Below are 6,808 nucleotides of genomic sequence, written 5' to 3' on the forward strand. Positions count from 1 at the left end.
CCCCGCGTGGAAGTGCAGTCTACGACGTACAAAGACGCAGCGTAACCGTCAGTGAAAAGCTCCCACGGGGCAGCAAACCCAAATGCAACAACCCAACCCACTGCCCTGCTCTCCTGCGCTGAATGCTGACAGGCTGACATCTGTCACCCCCAGATCTCTCTCCACCACAAACATTTACTGGCAGGAAAACATCTTTAAACATCTGTGCTTTGAAGTGTTCTCCTCTTAGACATAATGTCTGCATTCGTTTATGCTGAACACAGATGGACTTCCTCCCTCCTGTGCAGACCTCCGCTACAGCAGAACAGCTAAGCCTGTTCTATTTCTGCGCTGTTTAGTTTCTGCTGTCCAGAACAGCAGCTGACAGCATGGATGCAAACACACGTAGATTTTTACAAGCAGAAGACACAATCTTAGGTGTGACCTTTCCTGGTATCTAGAAGAAGATTGTCAAGAAGCACAAACACACAGTGGCAATGATTATGGGTTTATTAGGAGAAAACTATTCAGAGGCTAAGAGCACGTACCTCCTAAACCTGTTCCTCCCACTGCCTGACCAGTTTCCAAAGTACGTGGTTATGTACTGGGACCAGTACTGTTTCATACCGTCATCAGTGACACAGAGCAGGACTGCGCGCGTCCCCAGCACACCTGCAGACGACACCAAGAGGAGTGCAGCTGACATGCCCAGGGGACTGCATACCAGCCAGAGGGACCTGGGCAAGCTCAAGAAGCAGGCCGACATGAATCTCATGAGGTTCAAAAAGGCCCAGTGCAGCGTCCTGCACCTGGGTGGGGGCAACCCCCAGTATCAATACAGCCTAGGTGAGTGAATGGACTGAGAGCAGCCCTGTTGAGAAGAAATTTCGGGTATTGGTGGATGAAAAGCTGGACAGGAGCTGGCAGTGTGCGCTCCCAGCCCAGAAAGCCAACCGTATCCTGGGCTGCATCTCCAGCAGCATGGCCACCAGGTTGAGGGAGAGGATCCTTCCCCTCTACTCCACTCGCCTGAGACCCCACCTGCACTTCTGCCTCCAGCTCTGAGGTCTCCAGAATCAGAAGGGTGTGGACCTGTTGGGGTGAGTCCAGAGGAGTCCACGGAGATGCTCCAAGGGCTGGAGCCCCTCTGCCATGGGGACAGGCTGGGGGAGTTGGGGTGTTCAGCCTGGAGAAGAGAAGGCTCCAGGGACACCTTATTGCAGCCTTTGGGTACTTCAAGGGGTTTATAAGAAAGATGGGAGCAGGTTTTAGCGGGGCCTGTAGCGACAGGACAAGGAGCAATGGTTTTAAACTGAAAGAGGGAAGATTCAGGCTAGATATAAAGAAGAAACTGTTTACGCTGGGGGGGGGGAGGCGCTGGCACAGGTTGCCCAGAGAGGTGGTCGATGCCCCATCCCTGGAAACAGTCACCGTCAGGTTGGATGCGGCTCAGAGCAACCTGATCCAGTTGAGGATGTCCCTGCTCATGGCAGGGGGGGTGGGACAGGGGGGCCTTTAAGGGACATTTCTTCCCACCCAAACCATTCTGTGATAATGACTTTTCAGTAGATTTTGTCACCAAGTATCACAACTTGTTGTCCAGGAGTTTTCCCTACGAAGCATTCGGTTTCTGCTCTGGGTTGGACTTCACACGACAGGGCACCTGTGCAACCTCTAAGCTGCCTGAACACTTGGCATCCCAAACTAAGTGGGCGCAGGTCCCAAACTAACGCAGCCTGACAGCAACACAACAAGCCTCCCAGCTAGCAGGGACCCCCTGGCCTCAGACTGCGTGGTTGGTGTTGCACTGAGAAAGTGAATGCCAGATGTTTCATGGAGATGAACAGACCTTTTTACAAAGCCCCACACACCTCCCTGCAGACAACCTCAGCACCCTCAAGTCACGATCGAAGCCTTACTGTAACAGGGGGTTTTGTTTGTTTTTATCCTTCTGTTCCATAAAACAGTAGCCTTTTCCATGTAGGATTTAACAACATGCTAGGATGGACCTGGCAGAATCAGGAGCCTTGTCGCCAGGCCACAGGGAAGCTGCTGTTGTTCAAACGATGCACAAGCAGAACCAGCTTGTCACAGTCTCAGCCTGTGTCGTGTTAATACGAATAAACTTTCCACTGAAGTACATATACACTTTGTATATATATAAATATATATCCCATTTTTAAAAAACTAATCCTCAAATTCAGTTTCTTCACAATATTCACATTTATCAAAACTATGTCCACGCAGTTAACACTGTACGTTCTCTCTTGCAAAAGGTCCAAAATACGAACTGCGCCTCTGGAAGACTGCACCTGGTGGCCAACACCCCAATTCCCCACATCATCCTTAAACCAAAAAGACAATTTAATCAACGCAGTACAAGTATCAGTGTGGATACTCATACCAGTTTAATTCTTCTGTTAAACATAACCACGTCCTATCAGTTAATTTATTTAAGACCTCTCAGTGCAATACATGAATATACAAAGCCTTAATCTGGTAGTGCTGGAGAGCTGAAGGGATACTTAAATTAGAAGGAGGTCAGATGAACCTGTAACCCGGTCTAATTGAGCACACAAGCTCTCACTCTCTTAACGAGCCTATGGAAATTGCTGCATGCACTCCTTGCCCCTGTAGTAAGCAAATGGGGAGGTACACTCCATTCACACCAGCAGTTACCACAACATCGTTTACTCCAGGGTAAATTTTGTGTTCCCATAATTTCAGCCAGCACCTAAAAACAGGTTAGGCAAATCTTATCATCTCAGATTATTTCACTACTCTCTGCACTAAATGCTAAGGGTGTAGAAGTTTTCTCTTGGAAAACCAAAGCCTATTGACAGTAAGATGAGCATATAAAAATTACAAAGTTAAAGCTGTAATTTTATACAGAATTTATTTTATTCCAGCTCTGCAGAGCCCTACAGATCTTCTCCCTTTTCCCCAAAATTACTCAGAAGAGCTTCAATAATCTGGTATCCCTGATAACAGATTACTCCTTTCCTGAGACAGCAAAGGGTAGCTAATCCTACACACAAGAGAGTTCAGACACCAACATCAAACCAGTTCCAAATACACTTTACAATTAAAAGAGGACCTAATCTCAGGCAGAATGCCAACAGTTGCATTTCAGGCAACTTGAACAATATATTGCTTCCTTTTGATACTTATTTCTGTAGTCTTTCCAAAGTTATACTCTACTAAAAGTCAAAGAGTATTAACAAACACCTCCTCTGCATCAGTAAAGGTACGGAAACAGCATCTCATAATGAAAAGCTAATCAGTGTAGAGTCCCAAACTAGTCCTGCATTATTCTGACTGCAATTTTTAAAATCAAAGAGCATGCATAACAACAGATCAGCTGCTGAGTTTTTAATCTCACTATTAGTGTATATTCCTAATCTCTAGTTTTACTAGGGGGGGGAAGAACTTTGGGAAGACTAGCCCTGTTAGAAAGCATTAAGACAGTTAAGGGGCCAGAGCATAGGCTGTATAAGAGCCCTTGCTTTGATGGTGTTCCTTACCCAGGTGCTTGTTCTGAGTAAACCTAAAGGGACGTAACATACCTGACATGCCTACTCTTCTGCAAGCGTAGAATGGCCAATGCATCGGAAGTCTCTCAGCTGGAGGAGAGGGCTTACAAACACAGTGAAACATAAAGCAGGAAGCTTATCTCCACATGGAACCAAATTATAAAGCAAACATTTTCTGACTACAGTGAAGATATTACCAATAATACCCCAAACAAAACAAAGAATCCCAGTGCTCCTCCACCCCACCAGACTGATTTACTAATTCTTACCTTAGAACTTGTCCTTGTGTAGATCTTCTTATGACTTATTCCCTTCTGCTGGGTCTGTTACTGGTGGGGTCAAAAATAGGAAAAGATTAGACTGTTTTTTAAACAATGCATTGGGCAACATCCACATGCACCGGGTGCACCACTGCCCTCCATACCTTTAAAAAAATAAAAGTTATCTGCCCATACTCTGCATGGCTTCCAACCTTCATACTTGCAATTGCAGTACAGAGAACTAGAGGACAGATGTCCTCATAATAGAGGAGAGCAGCTAATTAACCACATTAATAAGGTGCTTACAGCATAAACAACTCATTTCAGTCTTTAAAACCACAAGCAGGATTACTGCTGTGGCATCTTTGCCATAAACACTTGTAACTAATATTCTCATGGTAGCCAACTGCTGTGCTCCCCTGCCTTTTCCCTATGCATTAAATGGGAGATCTTTGGAGAGCATCTCTTCTCCTAGTCCTAGCAGAACTATTTGCTGCACAGGGAGGGGACTTTAGAATACCAGCTCTTCAACTTATGCTATTTAGAACCCCAATTCCAAAACAAAAACAACTATACTTTGAAGCCAGGCAAGGAGCATGGGTTTAGATCAGCAGACCTTCTGAGGGTTGGTACACCAGGCCCTTGTCCTGTTAGGTAGAAAATTTTGAACTAATCTGATGAACGCTGTTTTTCTTTCTAAATGGAACATATTTAGCCTAGCAAATTTTGAAACAACCCACTTCTAGCCTCATGCAAAATACAGTCATTACAACAACTTTATGTATAAGTTATTTTTCTCTTAAACTGTTACCCCTGAAAAACTTAAAAAAAATACCCAATGTCAGTATAGCCACACCAAAGTTACACCTATTTACTAACATAATGTAGCTGCATACACCCCAAGCACAATTAAACACACTCATTAACACTGACACAGGCATTAATACAGACATAAGATTACTTCCGAGTCTCTTTTGGAAACAGTGGCACTCAACAACACATGGTATTTTGCAACAAGCCTGAAAGCTCAGGAAATTGTCCTCTGACTTCAGAAGTTTAAGCAAGAGGAGAACAAGTGAGATATGGTACAGCTTAAGAGTGTGAGCCCCACAGATACAAGCACTTTCAGATATTAAACTCAGAATTTCAAGCAGTTGGTTCCACAGCTGGCCATCTCCAGCATGTTCTACCAACACACACAGACTCCAAGCAAGTCAATTATTAATTCAGTGCAATTAGGGCTGACTATTTTTATATCAGAGAGGTCGCATGACTGCCAGGTCAAGTACAAAAGTAGTAAATGGCTAAAGACTAGCATTACTTAGGCAAACTCCACTACACACCCACTCTCCCCTAATCACACCCCATGGAAATGTGGCAGAATATTGCAATTAACTCTGACAATAAAGACACCCCCAAATGCACAGACATTTAAAAGAAATTTTAGTTCTTAGTCACAATTCAAGGCTATGTACAGATGGAGTATAAATATCTATTTTTCTTTCAGACCATTAACACAGCTTATCTATTTCGAGTGTTAACGTACATCTACCTGCTTCTGAGCACGCGTTCATACAGCCTAACACAAGCAGTTTCAATGCCCTCTCCAACAGGCAGGGCAGGGTGTATTCTGAAGAGCAAGAGAAGAACAGCAAGGACTAAATTCACGGTCAGCTGTCAATAATTTGCATGTCACTAACTCCATCCGGCTTCGGCACCAAAGCAAAGGCACTTGGACTCTAAACAAATGCCAGGGTAGAATTATCAGATTGCAGTAACCTTGGTGTTGGAGATGGCGAGAGACATGTGCAGTGTGGACTGGTTTGCTTTGCTTGCTTGCAATTTACAGACAGGCTAATTCTAATTCAGGAATAGCTTTTTTCAGTTTTATTTACAGTCCAAATGACAAGGCTGATCAGGGAAGGAAGCCCATCCAAGATTTCAAATTAAAAGAATGAAGAAGCAAAGACAACCAAGGGGAGAAAACAAAGGTCGCAGTAAAAGGAAAGAGCTGGGAAGAGCAGAGGTGCTTAAATACATGACAGGTCCACAGGTAGCCTGTTAGAAATATTTTCTTGGCAGCATTTAATTATTAACAGCAAAAAAAAGAGAAGCAGAAAGCTGGTTCAAATTCGAGCTGCAGGAACACCTGCAAACTGTCAAATATTAATGACAGAATAGACCATCGGTACAAAGATTCCCAACAGCTAACTATCATGCAATACTACCCACAGCCACTCTGCGAATGGCAAAGGACAGAGGTATCACGTATTGCTTGGGAGCAACGAGGAGCTAACATTAAATGTGGTCCAAGTCCCTGGATTCAAGTTATCAGTGCTGTTCCTGAAAAGTAACTATCTTTGGGAGAAGTCTTTTGCAACACAGTCTAACTGCTTGTGATTGCACAAAGAAGGAAATTCTAACAAGAAGGAATTCCCTTTTCTGGTAATACAGAGCCCTAGGTGTGATCCATGTCATTTCTGTGCTCTCGTGTTGCTGGATGCTCCGGCAATCCTATTGTGATTCCCTGTAAGGCAGAAAAGCTTTTAGATGCTTCAGCTTCCTGTAGGAATTGGATGTAAAAATGCAAGATTTTAAGCCAATACAGTTTGATATAGAAGCACCCACTTGGCTCTTACCACAGGTACAGAGCACCTGTCAGCGTCACCCCGCCTGCTGCCCTCGGGAGCCCTCCGACCCGGGGCTGGAGTCAGCTACGCACTCTGCACCCGCCGGCTGTTTGCTCTCCCGCTCGCAGGCCCAGAAAGGGCGAGGAGTATTTTCACAACGGGTACCCGAAATCTGGAGTTCAGTTAAGATAACACACTGGCAGCCCCAATATCCCAAGAGCAATCTCCCACTTAGGGATGTGCTGTCTGTTTCAGAGAGCAGTTCCGAGACAAAGGCCAACATGAAGGTAAACATAACAGAATTCTGCTTTCATGATATAAACTTTAAAACATCCCCGAAAGAACCCGCAGAACACGAGCTGTGGGTTTACAGCTCTCCACGAGAAAATACGCCAGAGGCACCCAC

The sequence above is a fragment of the Eurypyga helias genome, unplaced genomic scaffold, assembly GCF_000690775.1.
Source record: "Eurypyga helias isolate BGI_N326 unplaced genomic scaffold, ASM69077v1 scaffold11438, whole genome shotgun sequence".
NCBI lineage: Eukaryota > Metazoa > Chordata > Aves > Eurypygiformes > Eurypygidae > Eurypyga > Eurypyga helias.